Below are 12,154 nucleotides of genomic sequence, written 5' to 3'. Positions count from 1 at the left end.
GTAAATATGTTTAACACTCTGCGTTCGCACATTAGTTATAGGAGGAGCCGCGTGGTTGATCATGAATCATTGTAACGGGCGTTTTTTTGTTGTTATATACCATGCGTCTCCATATTTCAAAAGAAGGAGCCGCACGGAATAAATAGATCTCACACCTAGATGAACGACTTCTACAGTTAAAACTGGAGTAAAATGAAGATATACAAAAACGAGACATGGTTCACTACTAGTTTTCTGTTTATTACTAATTGCACCAATGTACTGTGAAGGTAATTCATTTCGTGATTAATAGAACCAGCGGATTGTATTTTCGATTGTACTGATATTTGTAGATTCGTGGGTGTTTGTGTTCATTTTTCATCTTTTGTGCTAGTGCCGGCGATATTTAGACTGATTGTTGCAGTTTTTTTATATCATTTATTTTACCCCGACTTTAACCATTTTGGTCGTTCACCGGGTAATATTGTTGCAGTTGAATACAGCAACGATAAACATAAACAACAAGTTTGTTTTGCACCGTAGCAACTAGCATAAAGTGTTGCCAGAAACGATCTCCTTCCACATTTCCAAACTATCGCAATGAAAGGGAGATATTTGCTAGGCTTACTTGTTCATGCTGTGAACCAAACATTCACGGTTCGTTTGTATGGGACTTATAGGGGTATTATTATTTGTATTTGCTGATATCACTAGATATGTAAAAATGATATGCATATTGCATGAAATCATATCGTTTGACAGTTAAGTTGATATCTTGAGTGTTCTGCTCAGAAAAATATCAATAATATTATCATTCTCTCTCAAAACTCAATCAATGATTGAAGTTTTGCACTTATTGACCTCCGAACGCCAGTATTCGTTCAAATATTCAAAACTATAATGATTGTTTATTGTCACTATCAGACTGACATTCATAAACGAATGCGTTCAATTGGCTTTAAAATGCAAAACTCAGCTCAGCGCCTTCTTTGTATTATTTTAAGAACCAAGAAAACGATGTTGTTAGCAAAATATCACATAGAGCAATATCGGAAACAAGTATTAATTGTGGAAACAATGCCTTATTTCCTTAAATAATCTTTCGGATTGAGGAAATCTTTCGCATTTGTAAAAGTTTTGCTTAAAAAATTAACCTTCAACTTCTTTAAAACTGAACTATATTTAGATATTGATACAAAGCGAGGTTATGTAATCAATTTTTGATATCGAAAGTAATGGTTTAAACAACAACTATGTGGGATAAACGACCAGACCTATTATTTCAGTATAGAGGCAACAAGAAAAATCAACATTATCAATTTGTAGGCTATTCTGAATGCGAAAAAATAAGATTTATTCTCAAGCGAAACATTCAATTAAATGGATTGAAATTCCAATTGAAAGAAATCAATGTTTTTCCCTATTCTAAAAGAATATTCTTCGATCATTCGAACTTCAACCGCAAAGAAATGATACTTCACTGGAGAATAAAAATTCCTTCGTATTTTGACAGCTTCATTCGAAAACATCATCGTATGAACTGCAGCGCAGAGATGCCAGGTAAAAATTTCAAATATCTGCAGTCAGCAAGTATGTCTTGCTGGCAGCAATTTCTCTATGAACGCTATAACACGCTAAACTAAAAAGTCGCGAAAATTTCAAAAGTCTGTAAATTTTGACGCAAGTCTGCGAAAAACTCGATTTTAAAAAGTCTGCAAAAAATTGACAACAAAAATTGTCTGCAGCATCTATGTATAAAATCTGCAGATTTACAGACAAATCTGCAGATCTGGCATCTCTGCTGCAGCATTATCTATTGACGTTTCTATGCCCGGTGAAAAATGAACGGCGGCCCTACTGAAAAATGGGTGGCCAACACGTTTCCTGATGAAAACAAAACAATATGTAAAAGCGATTCACACGCAGCATCAAGCGACTATCACCTGCATGGAACGATTACTGAACAACAACATTAATTGTAAGCAATTCATATGAAAGGACACTACGTCAAGTTCACGGAACATTTTAACGTCGGATACGTGAGCAATATTCGGCTAAAAAAATTTATAAAAATAATCTGGACGTCGACGGAAGTTGATTGATCGTCTGAATAGTGTTTAATGCATGCGTTTCCTGATGAAAACAAACCAATCTCATTTGCATTTGTGGTTGTAAGTGAGCTGACAGAGAGCCTAATTGTTGAAGTGTCGTTTGAAGGCCAATTCTGTATAAAATGTTCAAAGCGACGAATTTAACAATGAGAGATTTTCTTTGCTGACTTTCTCTTTCGATTATTACGGTACTCTTAGCAATCCTTCTCTCCAATTATTTACCGCCAATAATAACTAAAACTATCTATACTGAAGAAATTACCGAAAAAAGCAGGAATATTTCACAGTAATCGAAAGAGAAAGTAAATTGTTACTTTCGTCGTTTGGACATTTTATAAAGAATTGACCTTTCTGACAGCTAACCCACAACCACAAATGCAACAAACAACAGTTTTAAGTACAATTCAGAAGATCATTCAACTTCCGTAAACATTAACGGAACTTCGCATGTAGTTTGTTATTCACACGAATACACGGTCCGGGAGTGAAAACGTTCCGTGCGGTTGAAATAGCGTTTTAATAAGTGTTACAAACAGCTCTCTTCCATTTCTATCTTTTGTCAGTAACGGTCACCTGATATAACGTTTGAATCGTACTTTGTCCGAATAACATATGATGTTTGTTTTCATCACGAAATATCCCAGCGGTTTTTAATTTTCAGGTAGAGACTACACTGATAAAAGTTTGTACGATTGATTCATATGTAAATAGCACTTCCATTTAATATGCTTTTCCATTTCAAAACATAACCAAAGCGATTTGTTTCAATATTTCATCTGCAAATTCACTAAGATGCAAGATTTGATTATTTTTCACTTAGATTTGATGAGTTTTTCCTTTAGATGTGATGTGTTCTGCTATAGAATCGAACTACATGTGAATATCCCCACGATTTTTTCCATATATTAAAGAATCAAATTTATTCATTAAAACTCATAGTAGAAATATATTAATGGAAAAATTTGACTTGCTTTCTATATTATATACTGTAAACAAAAATGATCATTTCTCTCCATTTTGCCTCAAAAGCCGGAGCAAAGTGGGAGCTTTGAATGTTATTATTCATAAAGATAAAACAAAATGATGAAGTCTTTCTCGAAGAGGCGAGCGACCTTATGGTTAAAATCTCTATAATCGAAACAAAAATATGCCCGATGCTCTCATATGAAATTCATATAAAATCTAGAGGTAACGATATATTTTATCGTTTTGATGTGCATTTCAGATAAATGTAGTATGATTTTCACTAAATATCAACAGTTTTTACACTCATTTTTTGAGTTAAATGTATATCTTCATCAATTTCATGTCTTCTACAAGTAGTGATAGTTCAAATGCTTTGCACATGATGCTAGCGTGCAAATTATTTTCAGTGTAAGTGCTTTGCCACAAGGGTATAGAAAGTTCAATGCCATTATCTGTGCTGCTAGTTGCGAGTTTTGACAGTTCGACATGGTATCGTTCACAATGTATTGTGCATGCAGAAAAAAATCGGACGTCTCTCTCGCCTGATTATGTTGTAGACTGTCATGCAATACATTAATCACTCATAATTGTACGAAAATTCACTCCCTTGTAACGTTCAGTGTCAAACCCATTGATTCCTAAACAAACATAATCAACTTAAGGCGCATACAGAAAGTGAGGCGCATCCATCGTTATGTGCTCCGACAGCGGAGGCAAGACAATGTATTCATTTACGTTGAAGCGCGTGGTTCATAAAAAAGACAACAAAATATGTATAAAGTAACATGTTTCTATCAGTTGATGTATAGGAAATGGCAGTTCAACTGACGTCGCTCGGCAACGTCGCTGCGCTGGACTGTCCAGCGAATTGCAGATTAGTGCTGCAGCGACAATACAATCATTTAGAAATGGCGATATGTAAAGTTAAGTGGAACGTGATATCAAATATATCCGCATTTCACTTGATATCAGCGCTAATATAGACATAGGTACTATTCCAGTTGCTGGTCGGTTACAGTCTTTCTCAAATGGATTAATGTAGGTAGTGCACAGTTCAGTTGTCCCGGGTTGGCGGTTCAATGCATAGGACGCTAGTCCTACAAGCCAGTTGTCGTATGTTCGAGCCCCGACCTGGAAGGATTCATAGTGTCAGTAGGATCCATAGTACTAGCCATGCAATGATTCTGTACACTAAGAATCGGCTGCGAAGTCTGTTGAAACAGCAAGGCCAAATTCCACAAAAGGAATGTAATGCCAAGACTTTGCTTTGCACAGTTCACGCCAAATCGGCCTGGGCTCAAGAACAAGAACAAGGTAACAAAATAAATTGAATGAACATCGTTTCACAACTATCAGGTTGGTTTGTGGACATACTCATTCCATATCATTTCATTGTTGCCTAGATCGGCGAAGACTTTCGTAGGATACTGAACTTTGGAGCCGAATGAACATGGTGTCATTTTGTGCGAAGAAAATATTCATATGGAAAAACAAATAAATACCTAAAATACTGGGATCCGATTCCCTACCCCGAACACAGGGCCTGGTCCAAAGAGATGAATGACCTTAAGGTGAAATTCTCCACAATGGAAACAAAAACAATGATTAATGCTTTTTAGCACGCTATCGGGATGATGCCGGTCCGCGCTGATCGGACCGATGCGGTTTAACAAAGTTAACTGAGTGGATTGCGTTTCGAACAAGGTGGACGTTTACATTATGTATTGGCATCGGTTTTTTTTTGTTTCGATTATAAAGGTTTTAACCATAAGGTCGCTTGCCTCTTCGAGAAAGACTTCAACTTTTTTTTATCTTTAGGAATAAGAACATTCAAAGTCCCCACTTTTCTCCGGCTTTTGTTTTAAAACGGAGAGAAATGACCATTTTTGTTTGCTGTATGTAATATAGAAAGCAAATAAAATTTTTCCATCAATATATTTTTACTATGAGTTTTAAAAATTTTTTTTTTGTTTAGATTATAGAGGTTTTAACCTTGAGGTCATTCGCCTCTTCGGGCCAGAAAAGTTTCCTGACCCTATGTGCGGGGTTGGGAATCGAACCCAGGTGGGCAATAAATTTGATTTTTCAATATATGGAAAAAATCATGGACCTGTCCCTTATCGTAGTCTTACTCCCAAAAAGCCGCATGTGACTCGTGATTTGCGGGTTCCCGACCTCTGATATAGATGAAAGAAAATATTTGTTTTAACGCATAGCAATCGGCTGATAAAAATGGTTATCGATGACGAATCCTCACCTGCCTCCAGTCTTGATGAATAAATTCAGCGAACATGTTTTGAAAGAGTCAGGCACATTTTTCAATGGATTTTCTCTAGCCCTGGAGCATTATTGTTGCATGACAAGAGCGCAACTGAAAACTCCATTATCGAAAACGGTGTTTCATTCGAGTCGCCGACCATGGGTGATCTTCTGCTTATGGCAAAACCGTCTACCCACTTCACTCTCTTTCGTTTTGTGCTTGGTTGCTCATTCATCGGGCAGTATTCCAAAGAATGTAAATTGATTTTTTCCACAACCCAACGTCATCGACTAGGCTTTTTTTTTGTTTGAATCAAACTTTTCATTTCGGTTTAGCTTATTTTAGATATTTATCAGGTGTTCCGCTCTCTTTTTTTAAATCTTCCCAAATTTTTCTTTTTCCTAGTTTTTTCAGATATGGAATTTTGCAAATCAATGTATCATGTGGGTTTATACAAATCAGGGGTTTGGTGAAAAGCAATTGTGTGCGCGTTCAAAATCTGACAGCCAAGCATGCTGTGATCTGAGCATAAAAAACCATCACAAATACATGCGTACAAAACAAATGCATGTGGAAAGCTTATTTTCGATACACTCCTTACTAGTCTAGATTTATATTTATATTGGGTTTGAAGAAATTAACTTTGGACACCAGTGTGGTTTGACTGAATGGTATGAACGTAGCTTATCATATTGTTGACAACAACGCCACCAAAACAAAAAGCATCGGTTTCAGGAACCAGCTTCCATATCAGGGGTTTGGTGAAAAGCAATTGTGTGCGCGTTCAAAATCTGGATCTGCCAGTGAGAAAGCTTTCAAAAAAGTTTGGGTTCCCAGCAAGCACTGTCCATAACCACCAGAAGGACGCGAAAGAGGAAGCAAATATTGCTTCAGAGACCAGATCGATCGGTAAATACTGTGTCCGGCAAAGTATGAAGTCGTTCAAAATTAAAACTGTACCGAACCGTAATAATAAACAGAATATGACGACTAAGTTGTATCGCGAATATTTAAAAAAAATGAAACTTATTTAAAAAAATGAAACTTATGTGCTAGAAGACTTGAAGCAGTTCTCCGGAATGCTTTCTCATACTGCCATTAAATGGCCAAGGTTCCCAAAAATCAGTGATATCCGAGCTCAGCACACGAGCTGCTCTATACCTGCAGTGTGTGCCTATTAAACTTGTGTGCTGTGCTTTTCAAACCAGACTCATGAGCGTGTGCAATTTGTGTAGCCCACCTGCTGACAAGAGACAATACAAGAGCGGACACTGTGTGCTTAAAAATTATATTATATTGTTAAATAAAAAACGGACACTAAACTCAGCACGTGAGTCAGCTCACGAGCTAGCTCCCCATTCCAGCTCATGAGCCAGCAGATGAGACAGCCTCGCGAGCTGGTTCGTTGAAACATACGACTCTCGATCGTGTGCTTCAGACTTCGTGTGCGTGTTTTTGGAAAGGTACAGCACACGAACTGCATGAGAGCTGGCTCTTGTGCTGGGCCATCACTGCCAAAAAGTATTTGGTTTGGCAAACAATTTGCAACTGTGGATGAGTAAACCAAAGCCCCCTAACTACCGGAACGGCAAACAAGAAAATATACCGTGAAGAATGCCTAAAGAAGCGATTGTTACTATTCCTACGCAGCCATGACGCTTCCTCGCTATTATGGCCCGATTTTGCATCTTGTCACTATGCCAAAGATGTTCTGGAATCGTATAAATCGAATGGAGTCTCGTGAAGAACCAACTCTCTCAGTATAAACAACAAGTTGCAACTATAGAGAAAATTTAAACCTCTTGGACAAAAGCAGATAAATCAGTTGCAGAGAAGTTTTAGTAACTTTAATTAGTTTTACGATGACTAATAATGAACAACTAAATGATCAAAAAATGCATCTTGGATTGAACTAACATCAAAATTGTTTTATTTCAAATTTAATCTGTCCAGATTTTGTGACGAACAAGTCTAATTTTTAATTGAGATACGAATCAGTTCATAATTAATTAACACATTTAGTTTTGCATTTATTGACAAACTGATGATTGTCAGATCTGCAATGTTTTTTATTTGATATTATTGTAGGTTTGTTCCATCCTTTTATTTCTATGAACCTGCTTCATGAACACATTCATCGAGAAAACAAACATACCTAAGTTACTTGAGCCATTGGCTTCCAACTTCAATCGGATCGATGTTAGTAGAGTAGGCCGTCGTAGGCTGTTTATCGCAAAACTTTCTCACCAGTACCAGTGATGAATTTTCTCCGCACTTGGCAAATTTATCTTTCCACATGCTGGCATAGTCAAACTATCACTGTTTACACTAACCTAATTGCAATATTCAGTGCCACACACACGTTGGGACCGTCCATGCATTTCATTCGAATCATCAATATCCTGCATCGCACAAACAAAGCTCATATGTCGGAGCGTAAACAGGAATCCAACGAGGTGGACAGTGTACTTTCATAACCATTATCCTGCTCGTAGTTTATTATGTCAACAATTACTTAATTTCCTCATTGTATCCTCAACATGACGGTACTCACAACGGTTCCCTTCATTCAATTAAATTTCCTCGATCGCAAAAGTTTATGTTTTCCTGTATCACCGCACTGTTTGCAAAACATCCTTTCCGGTCACTGTCATACGCGAATTTTCAAAAATTTTCCGTTTGATGTCAAGCGAGCATTTACAATGCCACACACTGGGGGTAAAAACACTTCGGACAGCAAACAGCTGTTTCGAACCGTTCGGTATGATAGTCAACGAGCGACTGAACAGATGCGAACCGAAACAGCCGCAATCAGACAGGAAAATACCGGTGGAAAATGTGCGCTGCTCAATGATATCTATCCACCTAAGGCAGTTACGCGAAGTATTAAAGGAGCATCGAATGGCAGAGCAGAGCAAATCGCACCGAACGGAACCAACGGAGAGCTGAGAGGCGGCCTCTGCGTTTAAACGAAAGTGAAATGCGAATAAAGCCACTATCGCACTGACGCCCACCGCCACCCACCAACCCGCGAAAACGAAGCATAACCAACTTCAGAGCAAAAGTTTCCGTTTGTGATCTGCCATCGGAATTCAACGAATGCAAACAAAGTGCCGAAAATGAAATTTGATATTTACTGGAATTCAACTGTTACAAGCGACGAGCATTTCAAACTGCTCCCGTTGAAAATTATTTGATGACGTAAATTATCGTATCCATCAGGCGCGTATACAGGGGGGTGTTTTAGGGGTTCAAACCCCCTCCGAAACTCAAAAAAGTAGGATATTATGTAAACTCTTTTTTTCAAATAAGTAAAAAATAAAATGAATAATTTTCAACAAACGACTCCACAATAAAAAAATTTCAAATAATTATATAAAAAGTTCCATTTGTATGGAAATTGATCAACATGTTCTGAAACACCCCCCAAAATTTTTTTCTGGGTACGCGCCTGGTATCCATCAATTGGCTAGCGCGGTTCAAACTCCCGAACGCGGTGGAAACGGACAAGAATATTTCCGCTCGATTCGAATTATGCGACAGAAGGCTCCCGATGGAAACTTTTCATTGCATGTTACAAGAGAAATGTATTTGAAGAAGTCGACCAGGTTTGACATATGATTTTGTCGTGAATACGACTTACTTTACTATGGGGTGCCTTTTCAAAATTAGCCATAGGGAAGAATGGGCAGAACTTAATCGTGAATATCTCGACTTGTATTAATGGTAGCAACATAATTCTTTCACCATTTCATCAAAAATATGATCAGGAATTTAGGATAATATTTTGAACAATGTGAGATAACCACAAACAACTCAAAAATTAAGTTTTCTCAAAATTTGAAAATAATGCGGAAAACTCTTTACTTTCGCTTGGATTTTTCGCGCAAGGACGACGATTTTGAGGTAGTCAGGCACATATCTTCAACTGAATGCGTATAAAAGGGAAACCGTGGTCGAAAATCGATCATTTCTTTTCGTGCGTTCGGTGGAAGCAGACGTCGTGGGAGTTGAACCATCAACCAGCAGCGACGGAGAGTGCACCTTCTGCGTGGTTAAAACCTCAAACGCTCAGGTCGCAACTCTCATTTGCTTTTCGGTAGTCGTAACGAGAAGTTCAAATTTCAGATATTAGTTCCGCAATATAGGTTTAGTATTCAGAGCCTGCGTGCTGAAACTGTATTCCGGAACTAATTTCAGTTTCGAAATTGCAGTTCTAGAATTCAAACTGGATTCTAAGTCTGTTATTGGTTCTAAATTTAGTTCTTGAACTCAGGGTCCAGTTCTTTATTCCAGACTTCTTCTATTCGGTTCTTTTTAGAACCATAATAATACTCGTAAAGAATTATGCGGAAATTTACTTTACTGTACTCTATACAACTCATTCTGGTAGTCATGGCGGTCTTCAAGTTTCAGAGCTTAGTTCCGGAATATGGGTTTAGAATTCAGAGTCTGCGTGCTGAACTAACTCAACTCGTCACTCTTCATCACGAACGCTTTCATAAAAAGTTCTTTTCAGAGCCACCATTTTTTATTATAATGAACTATACTGCTTATTTCATAATATTTAATTGCGTTTCAGAATGTTTAATTTAACTAATATGTAATTTAGTCTAGGCGTATCGTTTAAATTTGCACAATTCAAACAATCGATCAACTACCAATTCGAATTCGGAAGCATAAATAAAGCGTGTCATATTCGTATTCACGACATCCAGTTATGTCTTTGACATTACACACCCGTACTTTTTGTGCTTCTTGTATGATTCTCTATTCTTACTATTAATAATTCCAAAACAAAGCTTAACGAGCAAAACTGTCCTAATATTACCAGCACTATTAGGGCATGTTCAGGAGTGTTCCAGTCCTAGATGCATAATTTATGTCAGATTCAAAATCTATATCTGGGAATTATAACAAGAAAAACTGGCAGCCCCAGTAGTGTTTTATTCGTGTTTCAAAAATACCTAAAATGAAACGACACCGTATACCAGTTTTAAATTTGACAGTAGAACTAAATACAAATAATTTGTATTTGGTAGAGCTGTTCGAATAAATAGAACTAAAATGGCTTGCTGGAGATATATTTGTTTCAGTTTCAGTTCCGTTATAAATCTCCCATATAAAACTTCCAGCTGCTGAATTTGCTCTTAAGTGAGTTGCCTTTTGTTTAAATCAATCATTTAGGCTGTGGACTAGATATGGTCGAGTATTTGTGCTCGAAACCCGACGGGTACTGGTCAGGTTTGGGTTCAGAAAAAATATTTGTTTCGGGTACGAGTGACGATTTTTTTATTCTTACCAGGTACGAGTCAGGTTCGGGTTCAAAATTGCTGTCTGGTTTCGGGTATTTGAACCCGGTTTTTCGGGTATTCCAACCTGATTTTTTTCGGGTGAGGTTGGAAGTTTTTATATTTATATTAATTATTCTCTGGTTCGAGTCCGGTACGGGTAAAAGTTTTTGATCGTGAATTCGACTTACATTACTATGGAACGCCTTTTCAAAATTTACCCTCTGAGAGAGTGATAAGTTTTTTACCGTCAACATCTCTTGCTGTATCTATCGTATGCACATAATTTTCGCTACATGTCATCGCAAATACGATCATCAATTTATGGTTCACATTTTCAGTTGTATGACATAATCATTAATAATTCAAAATCAAATTTTATTATCAATAAGTATCGAAGAAGAAAACTTGTGACGCCTCTCTCGTACCACAAATATTGCTTCAATGTTAAATTAATCCGCACAGTTCTGCTGCGGAACGTACGTAGTGCGAGTTTCGCCTCAAACAAGATCAATTGCGTCATTCAGCTGCTGGTCGTTTGCAGTAGATCGAAATGCACCGAAAAGTGAACAACGACCGTAAAAATTCTATAGATGAGACCTTGCAGGTGCTATAAATATTTACAAAAGAATTATTAGCATTACTTATCTGTTGAAATATGCAAATCGGAAGTGAAAAAATCAGTTAAGTGAAGGTTAACTAATAATTTATAATTTTCGCATACTTTCCTCGGCTTTTTTAATTGATTTTATGCGTAATGGTTTGAATGCGTTTTGTTGACATCCGCGTTTGCAATACTTCGTTGTTCATTACAGCTGCATTAAATTTGTTGTGTCTTACGAAATACAACTCGGTTAACGGAACAACATTTATTAAATTTTATAAAACTACATTTAATTCAGAGCGTTAAAATAACTTGTTTTATTCTCCTCAGAGTCTACAAAATCACTCCGCGTGAAGGCATTTGCTGTCAATCTCGTCGTGGTCAGTCCACCGAGTTGTTACTTTTTCGTCTTAAAAATAACCCTACTCGAAAGCATGATTATTTTCTAGAGTTCGATAGTTATTTCCAAACATTACAAAAAATCTTGCAAATAATTACAAATGTTAAATTTTCACTCAAAAGTTAAAATAATTCGCGAGATAGCCTTAGTCACACAACGCACAGAGAGGAAAAATGGATCAAAAACATTGCTTCTTCTTTCTCTTACATAAAAAACTGCTGTTAAAAAAATTAACAGTAATTTTGATTACAGTTTTGTAGTCCTACGTTAACAGTATAAATTGTTTTCTTGTTAAAACATTCCGTTGAACAATCCTGATGCAAATGAAATAGGACTTATGAAAATTGGTAAATATTACGTTCTCTTTTTTACTCTGTTGCTTTAAGTTTTTTTTTCAAGCAGCTTTTGTTTCGAGAAGTTCATTTTGAGCAGTAATGGAAACATCAGCAATTTTCCAACAGTTTTATGGGAAGAATTCGAATAGTTTTTTTGAGTAGTTCATTTTGAAACCGTGTTTTCGAGTTGACCTTACGACCAGTTTAT

At 36.9% G+C, this 12,154-nt stretch overlaps 1 protein-coding gene across 1 annotated transcript in view; it reads right to left on the bottom strand.

Annotated features, from left to right (window-relative positions):
• Positions 1-8,078, bottom strand: part of LOC131439818 (5-hydroxytryptamine receptor 1D) — a 60,563-nt gene extending 52,485 nt beyond the window's left edge. The window contains exon 1 of the mRNA XM_058611007.1: positions 7,472-8,078. The gene's annotated coding sequence lies outside the window, so the exon portion shown is untranslated. The remainder of the gene's footprint in view (positions 1-7,471) is intronic.
• Between the last annotated feature and the right edge of the window lie 4,076 nt (positions 8,079-12,154).

This window comes from Malaya genurostris, chromosome 1 (genome assembly GCF_030247185.1).
Source record: "Malaya genurostris strain Urasoe2022 chromosome 1, Malgen_1.1, whole genome shotgun sequence".
NCBI classification, from domain to species: domain Eukaryota; kingdom Metazoa; phylum Arthropoda; class Insecta; order Diptera; family Culicidae; genus Malaya; species Malaya genurostris.
This window is presented reverse-complemented; position numbering and strand designations above follow the sequence as displayed.